Source organism: Erpetoichthys calabaricus, chromosome 5, assembly GCF_900747795.2.
Source record: "Erpetoichthys calabaricus chromosome 5, fErpCal1.3, whole genome shotgun sequence".
Lineage (NCBI taxonomy): Eukaryota > Metazoa > Chordata > Cladistia > Polypteriformes > Polypteridae > Erpetoichthys > Erpetoichthys calabaricus.
Window position 1 is genome coordinate 192,075,560 of NC_041398.2, and position 21,861 is coordinate 192,097,420.

A 21,861-nucleotide genomic window follows, 5' to 3' on the forward strand; every position below is an offset into this window, starting at 1 on the left:
GCTGTGGATCACTGGCCAGTGGTTGAAAGTGGACGGCAATGCTGCAAACACCCAAATTGTAAGGGCCAGACTGTAATCAAATGTTCAAAGTGCACTTTGCCTCAACAAGAACAACAACTGCTTTTGAGAATTCCACGAGTAAGACTGTTTCTCCTCATGTGACTTTTTGTTAATTTCATGACATTCTACTGATTTTTGGAAAATGTTTGTAATTTGGATTGTTGACTGGAGGAACTGATCAATAACAGCATCAATAAAATAATCCACATACCTGAGAGTGGAAAATTTGTTTAATTATTATTATACCCAATTATGCCTAATGTTGCTAATTTTCATCATACCTAAATTTATATCTAATATATATGCTATATTCAAATTAACAATCTCCACTTAATTTAGCATCTATTTCACAGCAAAAACACAAATAATTAATTTTTTTATATAATTGTAAATAAATTCAGGCAACAAGGGGCTAATAGCAGGAATTACCGCCCTGCATTAATCTCTGTTAAGGAGCTCCATTCTTCAAGTCCCGCAGAGGCCAGTGGGGGTCTTAATCTGGCCTTGGCTACCTCACTGGGTGACACCAATCCCTAGTGATGCCACTGTTTAAAGCTGTAATACTGATGTCAAGTGAATGTTATCATACCTGAAGATTAGCATGAATTAAAGTGAGTTTTGACTGGGATCCCAGCCTATTATCTTAGAAGTTCAAAGCTCAGACAAAGAAAGCAGTTTGCCAGGTAAGACAAACAAATGGAATAGTACAAAAAACAAAATAATAAGGTTTTACAAAATTTAAAAGTGATTAGGATACTTACCTAAGTCTCTGTAACATGAGCACAACTGGTTGGCTGGCAAACATGGTTATCACAAGTGGCAGAGACAATGAAATAAAATTAAAAATTAAAAACCCAACAAATTTACCTTTAATGACAATTTGTTTTCCCCATTATTAGTAGGTAAATGATAATAAGCATAACAAAAGGGAATAATGGAATCCATCCATCCATTTTCCAACCCGCTGAATCCGAACACAGGGTCACGGGGGTCTGCTGGAGCCAATCCCAGCCAACACAGGGCACAAGGCAGGAACCAATCCTGGGCAGGGTGCCAACCCACTGCAGGACACACACAAACACACCCACACACCAAGAACACACTACGGCCAATTTAGAATCGCCAATCCACCTAACCTGCATGTCTTTGGACTGTGGGAGGAAACCGGAGCGCCTGGAGGAAACCCACGCAGACACGGGGAGATAATGGAATCAGCTCTTCTAATTATCTATTGTAATTCCCAATTTCTCCCGTACCAGATTTTCTTCTGTCTTTCATCTGTGGGACCCAGCTCCTTTTCTTGGTGCTAGCAAGCTATCTTCTTTATTCTCCCAGGTCTGAGCTTACCTACAGTATGGCAGAGAGTCCATTTAAACCCCACATGTAGACCCTTCTAAGGTCAGTGAAAAGTTGAAGCACTGGGCCCCTTCTTCAAAGCTCACTCTGGTTTCCCTTCAAACGTTGGGGACCATTGACTGTTCCTAGACTTTCCTCCCCTACCAAAAATAGTGTGTCACATTAGCTTTCTGCTTTCAATCCTTACTTCTGCCAACTAATTTGGGGTATACAGTCAATCACACCAGAGACTCATAAAGTGCCCTCGTATTTGGCATTATCTCCTAAATTGTCTGATACTGGGTACTGGCTAAATATAACAGAACAGCAACCACTTGATTTTCTTTCTCTGGCATGTAGCAAGCAGACACCAAAATTTTATTAGAGAGTATCACTGCCTTAGTCTAATCTCACTCTCCCATTTTCTGGATACTATGATGGAGTTTGTCACCACCTTTTTCATTCAATTCATCCATAGGGTCCTGTTTATGTCCTTTATACAGGATTAAAAAATGCAGAAATACTGGGTAGAAAGATTTGGAATAAATACGTTTTTCAAGTTAAAGACTAATAAATAATACTGAAAAAATAACACATTACATCAATACTCTCATTTAAATGAATGCCGAGTATAAGCATGTAAAAGACTTGTATACTACAAAGATATCATAAATTACAAAGAAGTCACACAGTTATCTAATATTTTTAAGGTGCTGAATGTAACATTATATAAGACACTTTAGCGTGATCTAATACTGTTTGACTGGGACATTCTGAAGTATTGTTCACTGGAGCTAACAGTTTATTAGGTATAATACTTGGACGTAGTGAATGCAGAGAAAAGACATGAAAAAATGTGATCAAAACAATTGCTGTAGGCAGGAATTGATGAGCTGCTGAAGAAGAGATAGGAGATTTACAATGAAAGCCCAGGGGAAGACCTTCACAGAGGATCATCCTAAGACAGCAATCATAGCCATACAGCATGTGACACAGCAAAGGGAGCAGTGACATTGTCCTGGATCAGCTGTAAGGTAAGATGTTTCTGGGGCACAATTTATGTAATAATGTATGGGAATGCTGTCCTCCCTCATAGATTAATGGTAAAATAATGATTTTTTTATTACAGAGTGGCATGCAATGCAAGGCTTAATAAACTAAACCAATCATATTGTTAACAGATGATCATGCAGTTCAGGTTGATTGGTGTCTCATATTGTAACCGGTCCAGTGTCCAGTATGTACATGTGTTCACATACAGTAAGTGAGTCCTACAATAAACCAGCATCTTGTCCCGGATTGGTCTTTGTCTTGCACATGATGCTGCTGGGACAAGCTCCAGCCCCTCGACAAAGCTGTACTTGAATAAATGGGATGAACAGATGAATGGGTATTTTTAGGTTGTACATGCTGTGAATAGAATTTAATGTACATGTCCAGAATGAAGCAATTTTGCCTATTAAGGTATAAATAGGGTTCATTTTCTTAAAGGTGCTGTTACATGGCAGCTCTTATATAAGGAGCCTCTAAGTTCCTGTTCGAGTCTTTTGGACACCATACCTAGGATAATTTTGGTTCAGTTCTCATAAAGCACATAATACATTATTTTTCAAAAAAACACAATGCCTTGAAAAAGTATTTACTCATTTCCTGATTTCCTCTATTACTGTGAATTTTCAACGGTAAACATTTTCAGGTCTTCAACAAAATGTAATATTACATAAAGGACATAGGAGTGAACAAGTAACACTTTTTAAACTAATTTTTCTTTATCTTATAAACCAAGTTGTATAACACCAACTAGCACTATGTGAAAAAGTAAATGCTTCAAGTTCGATGAGTTTGTTTACAACAAGGGTGATCAACATTGGTCCTGAAGGGCCGCGATGGCTGCAGGTTTTTGTTCCAACCCAGTTGCATAATTAGAAAACAATCCGTGCCAATAACGGATTATTTTAAATATCATGACTCATTAGTCTTTTAACTCTGCAATGTCAGGTCGTTCTTAAATCATAGATTTTTTTTCCTTTCTAATGATATCATCCAAATGATTTGAAGCCTAAAACGGATGACTAATTTTCAGTTTTTCACTTTCTCTGAGTACTTTATTAAACCAAATAGTGCATGATGAATACACACAGGTGTATTGGAAACAAGCAAGATAGAGAACTGTTGGTTCCTTTGTCATTTGTATTTTATTGGTAATAAGGGGCTGTTAAAAACAGTGAATGCAGCTGTTTAAGACTAAAATAAGCAAATAAGGGTTCAAAATCTTAACACGCAAGACAATTAAAATGAAGCAGAAAAATGTCACTTGAGCAATAAGTGCTTTATCAGCAATTAAAGACTTCTCATGAAGCTGTTGGGTTGGAAAAAACCTGGAGCAACTGTGGCCCTCCAGAACTAACGTTGCTCACCTCTGATTTAAAGGGTCTGAAACTTAAATAGCAAATCAATTAAATAAAGTTATTTAGCAGCAAAAAATGATTACTAATTAAGAAAATAGAATGAAAACCTGTAGCCGCTGTTTTACATGAATAACTACAATCAGGCCTTTTATTTTCACCTTTACTATCTAAAGATTTAAGAGGTACATAATGCCACAATCAGAGGAAATTTCTGAAGAGATCAGTGAAAATCTGTGAAGGAATAGACTACAAAAGCATTTCTAAGGCTTTATGATAACAGCAAACCACAAAGAGAGAAATAATCTCAAAAACACTTAGCAAAATAGTGAACCTTGCCAGGAGTGACCATAAAATCAATCAGAAAGTCATAAATGTTCCTCAAAAGCTCCAAAGAACTGCAGAGTTCTCTGCACTCAGCAAAAGTTGCCTTTCATGATTTCACAATCAGAAAAACACTTAGCAAATATGGGCTTCATTGTAGTTTAGCAAGGTGAAACCAGTTCTATCAAAAAGAACATAAATGCACACCTCTCATATGCTGGGAAGCACCAGTATTGTCCCCAAACATTTTGGAAGAATGTTCTACAGACAAGTGAGACAAAAATGGAACTCTTTAGATGGCATGGGTCCCATTATATCTGGCAAACAGTTCATGCTCAAAAACCTAGCGATGATTCTGGATTAAAGCAGTTCTATAACAAGGAGTGATGTGTGAATGTGAAATGCATATATTGAATTATGGGAATTAAGGAAAGCCTTAAGGACTTTAATGACCTCTTGGACACAGCCATCAGCAGTGTGTCTGTATGCAGAGAGAGTGTCGACCTCTTCGAGAGGTTTACTTACCTGGGCAGTGACATTCATGTCTCTAGTGACTCTTCCCATGAAGTCAGTAGACAGACTAGGAGAGCACAGGGGGTCATGAGGTCCCTGGAAAGGGGTGTGTGATGGTCTATGTTTTTGGAGTCCTGATGCTTCCTGTTTTGCTATATGGTTGTGAGGCATGAATGCTATCCAGTGAACTGAGATGAAGATTGGTCACCTTCGATACTGTATCTCTTTGGAGAATCCTTGAGTGCTGCTGGTTTGACTTTGTGTTGACTGAGGTGTTGCCCATTAAGTCCCGAATAAGGCACATTACCTGCATTGTATTAGTATTAGTTACAGCACTATGGCCATGTGGCATGATTCTCCATGGGTGATTTGGCTCACAGAATCCTTATTGCTGAGGACCCAAGCAGCTGGACAAGGCCAAGGGGATGCCTGCATAACGCCTGGCTACGGCAGATAGATGGACATTTCTGAAAGGTGGGATTGGACCACGTGTCTGCCTTGTTGGTTACCAACCGGGATCCAAGCTGTTTCGTTGTGTGGTGGGTGCGGCAATGTGCTGTGCCAGTGTATGCTCTCCAACCTGACTAGAAGTGTTTGGTTTCAGTCATTGTAAAGGATGAGCAAATTGTTAGTAATTGTTAAGGGATAATTACTTCTTCACGCAGTTACAGTTGGTGTTGGATAACTGATGATTTATTATATGACATTTTAAAAAATGTTTATTTATTTATATATTTATGTTCCCATTATTTAATAGTAGAAGCCCACAAGGTTATTACATTATTTTGCACCCTTAAACTCCTCTAGAAAGTGAGTGTACCACATGATAGACTTGCATCCCATCAAGTCTTGGTTCCTATTTATGCCCAAAGGTAACGGGCAAATTCCTTGCAACCCTAGATGGCTTAGGTAGACTTAGTGAATGGATAAATGGGTTCACTTGAAGTTTAAAACAGTAAGAATATATTAAAAATTAATCAATTTAACTATTTTCTTAATAATCCCATCTTTACCAGGATATGTTTCCTAACATAAACGTGAGAAACCTTTGTAAAAGTGCAGCTTGCACTTCAAGCAATGCAGTACCTTATGCATCAATAAACAGCCCGACATTTGAACACTGTTACTGTTGGTAATCCAGTTTCACTGTGTGTAATTTAATTAGAAATATGGTCTAATACATGTGTCTTCTGCAACATCAAATGTGTTACATTATACAAGACAAATGGAACAAGCAAAATTTCAATGTGTTGACATGGCTGGCTTGTGATTTTTAAAATATTGAATTAATTAAAGATGTGAAGAACCAGTGACAGGTGTCACAAAGGTGCAGGTCACACCTTCTAGGATCTGGTTTTGATCCCCAAGCACATCACTGTTTGATTGAACTTGCATGTTCTAAGTATGTTCACATGGGACCTCCATGGGGACTTTGGATTCCTCGCACATTTTAAAGAGGTAGAGTTTGTACTGAGTGTAAATGTGTTATAGGGTGGATTCAGAAGGTTTTCTTGTCATTTTTCTCCTATTATACTGATTTCCATTCCTCATTTCAGAAATATATCACTTAAGGAGATTGGCATTTGTAATTTGGCACCATTCGAGTGAGTGTGGGTGATGCATAGGTGTGTCCTTTGATGGGAGGGCACCCTGCCTGGAGAGGTTCTCACTTTGTACGTCAGGCTCTAGGGGTAGGTTTCAAATCTGTTAACATGGACTAAGAAAAGTTGGTAAATGAAATCTAAGAAAGCGTGAGTGGAAGAAATCTATGTCACCTTACTATTTCATTCTGGTGAATTTAAACACTTTGAAAAAATACTGTTTCTGTATTGTGTTCTTCCCAGAAAAAACTATACAGAATTTGTATTTGGATTTACATCATGATTTAATATTAGTATTACTAATTTTAAAGGATACATTTATGTTTCTTGAACAAAAAGAGTAGAACTTTTGCATATATTAAATACACAGTAATTACAATATTAGGTCTCAAGTAGGGTGCCAAGGCACTATAACATGCCATGATAAGCAACCTAAAGTATCTCCATCTAATTTTATTGACTTACCATAAGACAAAAATGGATCCTTACTGTAAGAAAACAGACTTAGAGTGGATGGCACCGTTAAATACGGTGATAGTACATTGTAAATATTGTGCCAGTATGACACCATTTAATCTCAACTATTCATTTTATATATCTATATTGTACTTGTTATGATAAAGGAAAAAATGTAAAAAAAAAAAAAAAAAAGGTATTAAATGTTTTTCCTATACCACGGTACAGTAAAAGTACTGTAGATGTGCAGCAACCTGCTCTTTAGTGACCACTGTGAATTGACCCAAAAACAATTTTCACCAATTTAGAGGTATTGTATTTGGCTGAGTGCAAAAACAAATTCTATAAGAGGGAAAATTTACTATGGGCAATTTCTTTTTTGTCAATGTTTATGAAATTTTTCACTTTGCTTGTAAAGAATGTATCTACTAAACAGAATGATGAATAGAAATGTAAAAGAAAATGAGAATCCTCAGAATACTGAGCAATAAAATTAAAGTCACAACACTGCCAGTTACACATGTTTAGTTGAAAGCTTGTTGATCTGAACACATTATAATATGATTATCATTAATACAAAATTTACATTCTAATATTTTTTGATGATTAAAAACTGTCAGCTGGAAAAACAGCACTAAAAATGCACAATTCTAATTGAGTAAATGAGAGTGAGCAGGGGCCCAGCCTGCAGCAATTAGCATGTTTCCTGATTACTAAGTTTATAATCTGTCTTTTTCTATTTTTTTTCTCTCTGTGCTGAAGTATGCAAATTACATGACCAATTTAAATCAGTGCCTTACCAGGAATCTTTTTCACCCCTATTGAGCGTCTTGAGCTTTTCAAACCAATGTAATACATTGAAAAATTAATTTGTATTAATAAAAGAAAAAATCTATATATTATATATAATGTAAAAGACATAATGGATGGACTTGCATTCCTAACTGGGATGGAGAGTGGCTGGGCTGGAATGGTTCCAGTTCCTTTAACCAGTCAAGGATAAAAGATAATAGACAGATGGAGGAATGTTGCCTACCAGGGACCGTTTATACATCAGTGTGATATTTGTCAGGGCTTCTCTGGTGTGATTCCAATTTGGACACCCACAGGGTTGCATGGGATTTGGAGTTCTGGAGGACAGCCCTATTGGGGTCCTTGGGTGCCACTACAGAGTGTTGCTGGGAGAGGTCCTCAAGTCAGTAGTCACCCAGTAGTGCTCCTCTGGTGCTATGCTGTGCCACCAGAACTACTTCTCAGACCAGCATAAGAGGGGCCACCTCACCTGAATCTAAGAGTTGGAATTTGAAGGAGGTGGACAATGTTCACTTCAGATAAGTGGATTAAAGAGGAAGGAAGAGGAGTATTGTGCACACTATCATTGTACTAGTTGAAGGAAACAAAATGCTTAAGTACTTTACTGTATAACATAAGGATATCTCTGGAGCTCTCGACTATGTCTTTGCACTTGTTTCTGGAGCTTGGGGTGCTCCCATATAATGATAATATATATGTGTGTGTGAGTGTGCTTGTTTGCGTGTATGTTATTCAGGAAAATTTGGGTTGCATTTTTATGTTTACAGTATATTTACACACTATTATTGAAAGTATTGTACAAACACCTCAAAGATTCTTTTGTTAAAGAAAAATTAAAAGAGAGCTCACAACCTAATACATCTGCACCCAATGAGAGGTTAAGAAATGGCAATAATTTTAAAACCACTATAAAAAGTAGAAGAGTTTGCAGGAATGTAGCAATGTATGAGAAGTGGATTACAGTTCTTGGCAATAAAACAAAATAGTAGCAAATCCAACAGAGGTAAAATAAAAAGTGGATAAAACTGAAAGCAAAGAAGAAGGAACAACAAAATAGAAGTCATGACTTACAAGACACTACTGACAACTTACGTATAGTGTGTCAATAAGTCATTTACTGCTAAATAACAAAGTGTATAGCTTGCTGGATAGGCTCTTTTTACCTAAAACCCTGAATTAGATTCAAGAATAAGTTTGGTATTTTTCTAATTCAGCTGCATGGCATATATTTATTTGCCACATAAGAGTGAGTTGTAAAGTGGAGCAATTGTATAAGTGTAAAAATCATACTTATTCCTGTTTAAAAAAAAATGGACATAAATCCAAACATTAAATGGAAAAGACTTAACACTTACAGAATAAACCTATTTTGAAATCCAGATATACACAGAATGTAATGTTAAAAAAAAAATTAAATACTGTTAAAAAAAAAATAAACATAATAATAAAACAACAACAAAAAAATTTTTTTTTAGAGATTAAACTATTTTAAAAGGAGACCAAGTGTGCGCTTCTTTCATTTCTTGTCTTCCTTTGTGGCAGCCTTTCATTAGAACATTAGAACAATCTAGACAAGATTAGGCCATTCAGCTCAACAAAGCTCGCCAGTCCTGTACACTTAATTCTTCTAAACAAATATCAAGTTGACTTTTGAAAGTCCCTAAAGGCCTACTGTCTACCATGCTAATTAGTAGCTTATTCCAAGTGTCTATGGTTATCTGTGTAAAGAAAAGCTACCTAATGTTTATGCGAAATTTACCCTTAACAAGTTTCCAAGTATATCCCCATGTTCTTGATGAACTCATTTTAAAGTAACAGTCTTGATCCTCTGTACTAATTCCCTTCATAATTTAAAATACTTCATTCATGTCACATCTTAATCTTTTGCTTAAACTGAAAAGGCTCAGCTCTGTTAATCTTCCTTCATAATTCATCCTCTTTAGCCCTGGATTCAGCCTAGTCGCTTTTCTCTGTACCTTTTCTAGTGCTGCTATATCCTTTTTGTAGCCTGGAGACCAAAACTGCATACAGTACTCCAGATGAGGCCTCACCAGTGCATTATAAATCTTGAGCATAACATCCTTAGACTTGTACTCCACACATCGTACTATATAACCTAACATTCTGTTTGCCTTCTTAATTGCTTCTGAACACTGTCGGGAAGTTAATAGCGTAGAGTCCACTACAACTCTCACATCCTTCTCATAAGGTGTACTCTTGATTTTCAGACCTCCCATTGTGTATTCAAACCTAACATTTTTACTTCCTATGTGTAATACTTTACATTTACTGACATTAACTTTAAACTGCCACAAATCTGCCTAAGCCTGTATGCTGTCCAAGTCCTTCTGTAATGATTTAATGAATTCCAAATTATCTTCCAATCCACCTACCTTGGTATCATCTCCAAACTTAATCAGCTTGCTACTTATATTCCTATCTAAATCATTTATATATATTAAAAATAGCAGCGACCCTAGCACTGACCTCTGTGGAACACCACTCTTAACATCGGCCAATTCTGATAAGGTTCCTCGCACCATCACCTTCTGCTTCCTGTGTCTGAGCCAATTCTGCACCCATATAAAAACATCACCCTGAACTCCCACTTCTTTTAGTTTGATGCCCAACTTCTCATTTGGAACCTTATCAAACGCTAGAAATCACAATTCAGACCTACCTCTTCATTTAATGGCCTTGAGTAAATATTTACCAAAAAGAAACAGTGAAAATCCTCAGCAACAGTGACTCAGCTTGTGCTATAACATTTGATAATTGGTTTGTGTCACTTCAATCTGTTTCACTGTGGTTTATCACTATTGCATAATCTGCCATTTTCATGTCTCCAGTTATATTTTTTTTGGCGTTTACACACGTCACAGAAAGTCCATAGTACTGTGTATTAATTGGCACTGAGAAATTAGTATCGACTTAGTATTTTCCAAAAATCTAAAGCTTTGATAAAAAATTAAATTTAGTGTAATTAGCTTGTTATATCTACTCATAGCATGCTTGATCAACATGCACCTCACTGGCACTTGGCCTGAGTCATTCTCTTCATGCTGTGTAAAATATATACAGTGGTACCTCAGTATACGTCTGCTTCGGAATAAGTCCAACTTGGTATACATCCTGTTTGGATGCAAAAAATTTTGCTTGGTATACGACCTTTGTTTGGAATATGCGTGCTAGAACACGGAGTGTGGTATAGCGAGTCCACGGCTTCAAAAAAAGGGCCAGGTTTTAACCCGTATAGCCGTGTCGTTCTCCGTGGGCGCGATTGCACAACCGCGGGGAAGTTAATGAGGTAGTTGGAGCAAGTCGCACCTGCACAGGTGGGCTGTGATCGGGAAGAGTGAGACTGCATTTTTAACCTCGGATTTTATCGGATTTATTTATTGTTGTTTTTATCCCCACAGAACACTTTTTTTTATGGATATTTATTAAATAATTATTTATTGAAACCAGATGCACTGCACTTTTTGTTTGGACACTGATTTTTGTTTAAAATAAAAGCACTTGGCATTCTTGCACTATCCCCTGGCTTCATTTGAGAATTGTCCTCATTTGTCAGCTCATCTCGGTGACATTACCGACACTGTCGGGTTCAGGACTCCCCGCAAGGACGTATGGGAGCGTGGAGTGGACCTGCATTGTCACACCGCACGCTACCCTACACTGCCCACGAGCGTCAGTACGCCAGTTGCTAGCATTCAGTGAACAACCCGCGGTATAACTCTATGTGAATTTTCACGTGATTTTGTGTTTTTTCGCGTAAATTTGAATTGATTGTTGAAAGGTGTGAAGGTGGCATGCGTATCCGGGACATGGCTGCTGCATACCATATGCTGAGAACGATGGCATCTACGATTGTGAAAAACAAAGATGCTATTAAAAAGTAAAGTGAGGTTAAATTTTAATTTATTTCATCTAATTGCTTTTGTATTTATGTATTTTAGTATTAAGCAGTGTTTAAATTATTTTATACAACCCCATCAATGTATAATATGCCAATAACAATAGGATTTTTTTTTTCATGGGAACAGATTAATCATTTTCCCTTTATTTTTTATGGGAAAAATTTGTTTGGTATATGTCTTGTTTGGTATAAGTCAAAGGATCTGGAACGGATTAAGGATGTATACCGAGGTACCACTGTATAGGCAAAAAGCAGGCACTGTCATAATCACTCCACCTTGCACATTCCATTGTTCATGATTTCAGTTAGGTAAAATTAATTACACAGCCTGCACCAGTTTCCAATTGGAAGAAATAGAAAATAGTACAAAGTGGAAGGAGAAAGCCATGGATGATTTATTCAATTCTGCAAGGTGGCATGCTCACAGGAGGCCAAATTAACATATGAAAATGAGACAATAAATAGTCAGTTGTCTTTGCTTGATGCTGACTAGTGTTCATCAGCAAAATTTGCCAAAGTGTTATTTGCAGCGAATTTACTGCATTCGTGTTCAGCCTTGTTCATTGAATTATTTACTGATAATTCAGCCAGTTTAGGAAAACTTTTTTTCCAGTGTCCCATACAGCTTTACGAGGCCAGCATGACATCCTCAGAGATGTAACAGCCAACATTATTTGGAACCGCCCCCCAGATATATAATGCTGATAACTTGCATTACTGACTGATTACGAAGCTTGCGCTTCTCTCACTATGTTCTTTCTTCTTTGATCTCATGGAGGTACGGTCACACAACTGGCTCACAGTTAGTATCGCTAGCCTACTGGCTGACACACTGCAGATTTGAACACTGGGAGATACCCAGGGTTAGCAGAGCAAACTAATGCAGAATTTAAGAGAACATACAGACTTCATGGAAACCAATGATGCTAAGGCAGCTGGTGAACTACTATAGCATCAGTATTAATACCAGTTTCTCACATTTTAATTTAAAAACAAATGCTATAAAGTGTGAAGCCATAAATGCACATTAAAACTTTGTATAGTAGGTGAATTCGATTTAAGGAGCTTAACAGATAAGTAAATGCAGTAATGAAGGTTCACAAATGTTATTTTTATGAAACATATACAGCATAAATAACGAGTTATCTCTGCTTGCTGCCAAATGTGCAGGTTGATCTTCGAGTTCCACGTCAGTATAAGAGAAGGAGGTGCGTGCCATATGCCTGTGTAATTAGCCACATGGAGAATAAAAACAAACCTTGAAATAGGCTGAGTCCACCCCCCAAAAACAGAAGACTCTACGAAATAATAATAATAATGAAATATTTATTATTATTTACAAGATGTTTTTATTTTTTTGATAGAAGAAAAAGTTCAAAGCATCAGCACAGACAGTTTGGACAGCCTTCAGCACAACTTCAAAAAATAGAAGAAGCCAGCACCTTCAATCATGACACGCCACTTTTTTGCTTTTAACTCTTTTAGGGCTGATTTTTTTTTTCCTTTTCCCCCATGGATGAATATTTTTCTAAAAAACTGAGTTTTCTGAAAGGCAAATAAAGCAATAGTCTCTCACATAAATATTGCACAGAGTCTGTAGCCAAAATGACCAGTGCAACGTGAAGTAGGAAAAAATAACCTCTTAATCTGAGTGCATACAGTATATGTCATTAAACCACTGTGTCTGTATGAGATGCAGTATGTGCCCCATCGTTGTATATAAAAAATATGATTTGAGTACACATGGCATAAGGAAATAATATGAACTGAGCATACATGCACTCTCAAATGTTTTGAATAACACACAGCACAATGGGTTGACAGCAGATATGATGATTTTGTGGAGTACCAACAGCTCTGCCACTGTTTCAGACAAACTGCACACTTTTGTACAGTGTATTATTTGTTACAAGCCATGATAGGACATAACCATTGATGAAACAGAACTGGTGAAACAATAGACAATTGTTGAATTGGGATGCACCTCTAGAAAATGTCAAAACTCAATCCACAATGGAAGCTCTAAGCAGACATGCGAACGTGAAATGTATTCTTAACTCAAAAAAATAGTACCATGAACTTGTGATAAAATGTATTACATACAGTTTAAATTTGTTGTTACAAGCATGCCTCAGAAATGGTTAAGGAATGTTTTGGTTAAATTAACCCTTTGCTGCTTCAAAGTGGACATTTTTGGAAAGGTTGAAGGCTTTTTTTCATGTGTATATTCCTGTCCCTTCAGCTCCAATTTAAGATTCAAAAATAGACTAGGCATTTCTTACAATTTATAAAAATGCTTCACTTCAGATCACAATTGTATATGGTTAATTAATATATGCCAATGACTTGGATTTGAAAAACACCAAAATTATTCTTGAATTGAATTCAGGGTTTTGGGTAGAAAGAGCCTATCCATTAGCCTATAGATTCTGTTCTGTAGAAATGAATGACTTATTGACACACTATAGGTAACTCCTATTCTAAAGTTAATAGTGTTTTGTAAGTCTTGATCAAACAAACGCTTTGTTAAGGAGTTGCTACTGAGCAGTAACAAACTTCTAGATACACACTATGTAGCTCCTTTTCTAAAGAGTTCACCAGTGCTTTTTTAAGTCTTATTAATCAACCAAATAATTTGTTAAGATCTTCTTGTGTATCAGTAAATGACTAATTGATGCACTTAGCAAGCCAGAGTACATAATGAGTATAGTAAAAAGAAAGAAAGATAGAAATAAAAGTGCATGAAATGTGGAAAAACATTTTGGATAATTATAGAGATGAAGCGGTAAACAAGGAAAAATCCTAAACACATGTGGAAAAGTACACAATTTAGAAACAATCAAAAACTGGCAAATGCTAACAATAATTCATTCGTTTTCCAGATATGTTTATTCAAATAAAGGGATGTGTGAAGGCAGACCCTAACCTTGCAACATCAGACACAAGGCAGGAATTAGTTCTGAATGGATTACTAGTCCATGGCACTCAAACTTGCCAAAATTACAGTCACCATTCAATGCAATCTGGACATTTTTGGGATGAGGAAGGAAAGAGGAGTATCAGCAGGCAACCTGCATGGACATGGGAAAAATCCTAATTGCACACAGAAACCCATGACTCTAGAGCTACGTGGTAGTAGTGTTACCCAATGAACCACAGTGACAACCGTAAAAATTTGTGACTTTGATAGTTACTGTACTTAAAGGTCAAAAATGAAATTAAGCAGCACTATGACAGATAGAATTAAGCCTTATGAATGTGGAATCAATACCTCCAGCATAATAAAAAAAGCAAGTAAGTCTTATGTGTGCTCTTTCAACTTCATTGAAGAGAAGCCAGCAGTAGGATGCTCCGGTTTCCTGTACAAAACCTTTTTTTTTGCCAGCTTCATGTTGTTTAACAAATACCTGGCCGCACTGCTGTCAGACCGACCCAAAGTCTTGTGTTTAAGTTGTCCAGTGTGTGTGGTCTGCACATTCTTTCCATGTTAACGTGGCTTGTCCTTTTTCACGTCTAATCCATCTGATTCTAAACTTGAGGAGTTGCTGCTTTAATTTGGCCAGTTCATAGCTAATTTAAGTTCCTGGGCAGTGGGTGGGTGTGACACACTCACTTTAGTCAGTGTTTAAATCTACTGTGTTTTTCTGTATTTTGCAGAAGGTGATAGTGATAACTGATGATATAATGCCAATCAAGACAGACCAGGCACTAGCATCTGATGGATTTTTTCTGATGTAAATGGTGCACGATTAGCAAAACAGGTACAGATATTTTTAGTTTGGTAAGTTAATGTTAAAGATGTCTGCCCCCATAAAGAAAAACTGTTGTATAGTCCCATTAAAATTGTCATCGAAAAAATGGCATTATCAATGAATGAGGATTAATGACGAGAAGTACAATTTTGTTAAATTCTATATGCCGCCTCTGAAGAAAAATTTTTAAAAATTACTTGGTGAATGGGTGTTTACCGAGAATGTAAAAATAGGATTGGAAAGTAATACATTTTGTCTGCAGTTATGATGGGATTTAAACAGGCTTTATGTATCCTGGGGGAAACCCAGCCTGAATCTAAATGAGAAAGGAAAGGAAAGCATTTTTTGAGGTGGCACAATTTCAGAATGAAAATAGTGAGTATGGACATTGTATTAATGAATCTAAAATTGGGCTTGAGCTCTGTTCTCATTCTTAATAAGGGAATCTGATTAGGGTAAACTGAAAATAAACTTGGAATTATGGTTTTCAGTTTCTGTTTTATAATTGGTTTTAGACATTTTAAAAATATACAGTAATGGACCTATATAAGGAAATTGTAGATGTAGAAAAATTCAAGATCATATTAGAGGTATTTTCAGTACTTAACCAGAATATGTTCTGAGAAAGGTGGTGAAAAGACTAGTTGTTAGCTCCATTTCAAAAACCTCTTCTCTGACTAGTGTATCCTCTGAGCCAAGGAAACATTTCTCCACAACGATACCGAAAACAAAGGGTCACGGTGAGAGGAACTTTTTAAAAATTAAGTGATGTTAAAAGTGGTGTTCATCAGGGATTAGTGGTGGGGCAACTGCTGATTTTAATCCATATGAGATTATCTAGATACGAATATAAATAACAAGCTGATTAAGTTTTCATGTGATACTAAATAAGGTTCTGACAGGTAAAATTTAATGTAAAGTAAATCTGAAGTATTACATTTGAATGAGCAATGGAGATTTGAAAATTCAATGTATACATTATGTGAAAGACCTAGGAGTTATAGTGCAGTGTCTATGTCTAGACAGTGTACAGAAGTGAAGGCCCGATGAGTGGAGTACAAGTCAAGGAGGTTATGATAATAAGTTATATAATGCACTAATGAAGCTTCATCTGGAATATTGTGAAAAGTTTTGGACTACATATTACAAAAATATGTAGGAGCAGCAGAAAAACTAAAGAGTTGAGCAATAAGACTCATTCCAGGACTAAAAAGTATAAGCTGAAAGGAAAGATTGTGGGGTCTAAATTTTCTTAGTTTAAGCTAATGGTGATGATTTCCTGAATTTTCCCATGGTATTAATAAAGTGGATCTGATCTAATCTAATCTAATCTAATCTATTAAAATGATCATAACTGAAATGTTTGAAATTATTAAGGAAATGAGTATGGTGGATCTTCAAAACAGGATTCTTGAACAAAAACAAGTGGAAACAAATGAAAACTTGTTAAGGGTAGGTTTTGCTTAAATATAAAGTATTTCTTCACACAGAGAACCACAGACATGTGGAAGAAAAGAACCAAGTCTAGCAATGTTGCTAACAGTGGGACTTCAGGAATCGTCAAACCCCAACCTTTTGACATTTTTCAGAAATTATGTGAATAGCATTGGTGAGTTTGTTAGGGCTGAATGACCTGTTCTCCTCAAAATTGTCCTAAGGTTCTAATGCTGTATTGTTGAAACTCTCAGCATCAATACACATCTAAATCATATTAAATATATGATCAGTAATGTATACATTATTGTAGATGTATTAGGTTATTTAATTGCAAGATACTATAAGCTGTGGGGGTTAAATTCTTCATTTTTTACATTCTTTGCTTTTTTATTTCTATGATGTTCTTCCTAGATTGATTTTGAAGTAATTTGCTGTATAAGTTCTGCAAATTGTATCTGCTTGATTGTATCCTATGTTACTTTCTTGAAATAAAATGAATAATAAAACAAAATGTCAAAAAAGGTGCAATAAGTAACTTTTCCTCGTTTGAAGAATAAAGTCATTTTCTTAGGGTCTACCAGAATAGAATAGCAAAATAGGCTTATTTTTTCAAGGATGCAGTAATTTCTACACATACAGTACTGCATGTTTGTTTCCTCTCTATATAGTATCTTATTCTGTAATATATAATCCTTTATCTTTGACTTTGAATGTGGATCTATGGGTCTTCTAAATAATTAGCATTCACTCTGGAGGTCTTAATGGAAATTCATTTGCATTTGTCAAACTGAGACTCTGATATGTGGTGTCATGTGCTGTTTTTAAGAGATGCACATTCAACAAGAGTTTAATAGAAGGTAGGCACTTACCTTTCACAAAAGCAGCAGGTTTACCCTTTTCAGCAGATGACATCCAACTCTTTAGGGTGCTACACTATTTGAAGTGATTTACAATGAACAAACATGAATCCATCTACTAGATTAAAAATAACAGTAGATGCAAATTGTCTCAGGAGATTGCATAGACTCTGTGCTGCATTTAAATGTTTTTACACCAGATTAGAATATAGTGATTTATGTAATTTACACCACTAGAGGTCACCACATCAGCAATTATATGGCACTTCTTGCAAAGAACAGGGAATGGCAATAACAAAATAAGCACAATAAATTAATTATATTCCACATTATAACTGTCAAATAGCTTAACTTAAATATGTTTTCTATGTTTAGTTTATTCTAGATTTGAATTAATGTTACAGATAAACATAGGTATCATTTAATCTATTTCCTTCTTTGATTTTCCTTAACACTCTTTATCCGTTACATAGTTGGAGGTTATTTCAACAGCACTAAGCACAAAGTAACACCCAGTTATTCATGGCATAACAGGTTCTCACTAGGCATTCCCACATGTTCTCACCCAAAGCCAGTTCTGAAACTCCAATTAACTTATATTATAGGCTTAAACGGTAATTTATTGTCATGTTTATAGAGTACAGCGAACTTACTTGCTTGTACTAATCAACATACAACACATCATCACACTCCAGCTCCATGATTCATAAATAAAAATACATTATCTCGAAACATTAAAGACAGGCAAAATGAAGAATCCCTAATTTGTAATAAAGGCTATTGTGAACCTTCTCATGGCACTACATGGTCAAGAGTGGTCTATGTGGCCAGTCCGTTGCAGGTTTATTAGTTTAAGCAGTCATTAATAACATATCTACAGAGCCAAGTAAAATTCTCACTTGCATATGTTAATCAACTTGCAATACTTTTATGGCCACTGGCACCATAAATGTTTGAGAACAGCCATGTCAACACAAAAAGAACAGGCAAGTTACATAACACAGTGACCTGGCCAGAAACTGAACTCAGTTCTTCAGCGCTAGAAAGCAAAAGCAAAACATCTCGTCCCTGAGGTACCACCCAGAAATAATTTTAAGATATTAGTTGAAATATATTTGACGTGTATATCCTAGATATACTTCAAAAGAAATTTAATAAATATCCACCTTAATAAAAGGATACAGGTCTACGTGTCTCCTTGCCTTGCTTTGTTGTTACTTATTCACTTTGAGCTACCCCGTGTATATAAATAAACATTGTCATCCAGTGGCCAAGTTTCTGTCATTCCAATAGATGGCGCATCACAAATATTAATGCTGCTTTTAAGAATCCCATATCAAATGGCATATAACAGAGACATAATCATTGCATTTGTCATTTCAACAGATAGCACATCACAAGCATTTGTAGTAATGCATTTATTACTAAAATGTTTGTGATGTACCATCTGTTGGAATGACAAATGCTATGCATTTACTACTACATGCATTACAAAATACATTCCAATAGAGGGTGCACTGCAAATGTTAACACTGAGCTCTATGATGATTACTTAGATTTCAACCCATCTTAGACAGATAGCACAGCTAGTTTTTAAATAATTTAAAAAAAAAAACGCTCTCACTTAAAAATAAAGGTATACAGCAAAATAAAGCCAAAAATCTAGTGCTTTGTAAACTGAAATCGGACCCATGACATTGAATAATGAAAGTAAGCTAAGTCTGGTGCAACAACAGATTAGACAAAAATCCAAAAACAAGATGGGGAAGCAAGATATTTTTTTCTGCAATTTTGATGGGATTTAAATAGACTGGTTCTATGCATCCTGGGGGAAATGCTGCCTGAATTTCTAAATGAAAATGAAGGCTAAATGAAAGGAAGGCTCATGGACAGCTATAAATAGTAGAGACTGAGTTTCATAATTCATTTTTTTATCTCTTCATGTAACCTAAAATGTGTTTTTCTAAGAAACATCCATTATAGACAAAGTCTTGGAACCTTTAGAGGTCTCCTTGTACAAATACTGTGTATGTTTTTATCTGTTTGACTGCGGCCACATTTAGTCCTTTATGATCAATAAGTGAATTGTGTTATATTTGTTATTTTTCTGGTTGTATTTTCATCAGTAATAAGCAGTCTGGATTCATAAATAGTTGAATCAGGCAGCCTGGTGGCACAGGCCATTCATTCTGCTGCCTCACAGCTCCAGATCCTCGATTCAGTTATTGACCTGAACAGTTGCTGAATACATTTTTCATGATCCCTCCAAGTGACTTTTCTAGGCACTATGGGTTCCTACCACATCCGAAAAACATGCAGATGTGATTAACTGTCCACTCTATATAGGTTCAAATTGGATGTGACAGTGGCTTGTCATGGGCTGGCTTTCAATCCAGTTTTAGTGTCTGGCTTGAGAACAAAATTATATTCTTAAGTAATACATGCAACAGTAGCATTTGACAAACGAGAAAGAGAATCAGAAACTTGTCATAGGAATAAGCAAGAATTGATGGTGTTTTACTGAATAATGAAGTGTTTACAGACTAATGATTTACAGTGATGAAGTCTGAGGAAGGACTATGCAGCAAATATGATGATCAATGTGAAAATGGCAACATTATTGAAAATAAGTCGAAAGGACAATTAGAATCAAGAAGAAAGGTAACCTTGTAGCTGATGGGAGAATTTCTTTAATTTGGTTCATTGAGAAGGTATCAACAACCAATGACAATACTGTAGGTGTTCTCAGCAAGTGGATAAGGATATGTTAAAAAACTCACACAAAAATATCAATAAATGTTAACATATAAACCTAAAAATGTTATCAAGTAACAAGACTGTATATTAAAGTAATCCATTACAAACTACCTCGCTATTGAAATAGATACCATGCTTTTATTAATATTTTTATTTTATTAATTTTCATTGTAATCATTCCATACAAACGGATCAATTTATAACCTAACAAATTTGAAGACTAATCAAACCCCACCCCTGAGAAGGAGAGCTTAGCTAAAGGAAAATTGCTTTAGGCTTTTTAATAAGGCAACATTAAACAAAAGAAAGGGAGAAGTAAATATCTATGTAAATAAGAGATGGAAAAGGAAGTTAAATGCAATAATAGTTATTTCTCTTATTCTAAAATAATATTGATTAAATCCTGCCATGTTTTGAAAAAATGTTGTACAGATCCTCTAACTGAAAATTTGATTTTTTCCAATTTCAAATAATATAAAACATCGGTTTCCCACTGACTTATAAGAGGAGAATTAGGATTCTTCCAATTTAACAAAATAAGTCTGCGTGCCAAAAGTGTAGTGAATGCAATCACCGTTTGCTTGTCCTTCTCCAATTCAAGTCCATCTGGAAGAACACCGAACACAGCTGTTAATGGGTTAGGCACTTAAAAATTTTTGTCCAAAATGATGTTAGTTTAGTGCAGGCCCAAAACATGTGACCCAGTGAGGCAGGAGCTTGGTTGCAGCACTCGCAGGTTGGATCCTGCCCTGGAAACATTTTGGACAGTTTTAAGCGAGACAGATGGGCTCGATATATAATTTTTAGTTCTATGCTTTGCGCATATAGAACTCGAGTGAATTCTCTGCTTTGCTGCCTTCCACTCCTTTTCTGATATATTGATTAAGAGATCTTCTTCCCAATGTCCTCTTGGATCTTTGAAAGGTAGGGACTCTAATAAGATTTTATATATTGCGGAAATAGTGTTTGTTTCCTCGAAATTGAGCAGTATTTTTTCCAGCATTGTGGAGGGTGCAAGGTGGGGGAAATCGGGCAATTTCTGTTTAACAAAATTTCTAATTTGAAGATAGTAAAAGAAATGTGTAGCTGGGAGGTTGAATTTTGAACGTAATTGTTCAAAAGATGTAAATATGTTGTCTATATAAAGATCTCTGAGCATTTTAATCCCAAAACTTTTCCAGGTATTAAAAACTGGATATACTTGCGAAGGTTGAAAGAGGTGGTTCTCTTGCAGAGGTGCCACTGATAAAAGATTTTCCATCTTAAAATGCTTCCTAATTTGGTTCCATATTCTGAGTGAGTAAAGCACAATTGGGTTATTAGTATATTTGCGATAACTTTCATTTATTGGAGAGCAGAGCAGGGAATATAAAGAAGTACTACAGGATTTTACTTCTATTTCGGACCAAGCCTGTGTATGTTCATTTATTTGTGTCCAGGTTTTTATGGCTTGTATGTTTGCTGCCCAGTAATAAAACTGAAAATTAGGTAAAGCCATGCCACCTTCTGCCTGAGGTCTTCGTAGGGTCGCTCTTCAGATACGTGGGTGTTTTGAGTTCCAAATGAATTAGGTTATTATTGAATCTAACTGTTTAAAAAACGATTTATTGATATATATTGGAATGTTTTGAA

At 35.9% G+C, this 21,861-nt stretch overlaps 1 protein-coding gene and 1 long non-coding RNA gene across 3 annotated transcripts in view; one reads left to right on the forward strand and one right to left on the reverse strand.

Moving 5' to 3' along the window:
- trpm3 (transient receptor potential cation channel, subfamily M, member 3) overlaps window positions 1-21,861 on the reverse strand; it is a 971,875-nt gene that overhangs the window by 721,614 nt on the left and 228,400 nt on the right. The gene's annotated exons all lie outside the window — the stretch shown is intronic.
- LOC127527730 (uncharacterized) overlaps window positions 11,208-21,861 on the forward strand; it is a 121,058-nt gene continuing 110,404 nt past the window's right edge. The window contains exon 1 of the long non-coding RNA XR_007934886.1: window positions 11,208-11,314. This is a non-coding gene — a long non-coding RNA (uncharacterized LOC127527730). The remainder of the gene's footprint in view (window positions 11,315-21,861) is intronic.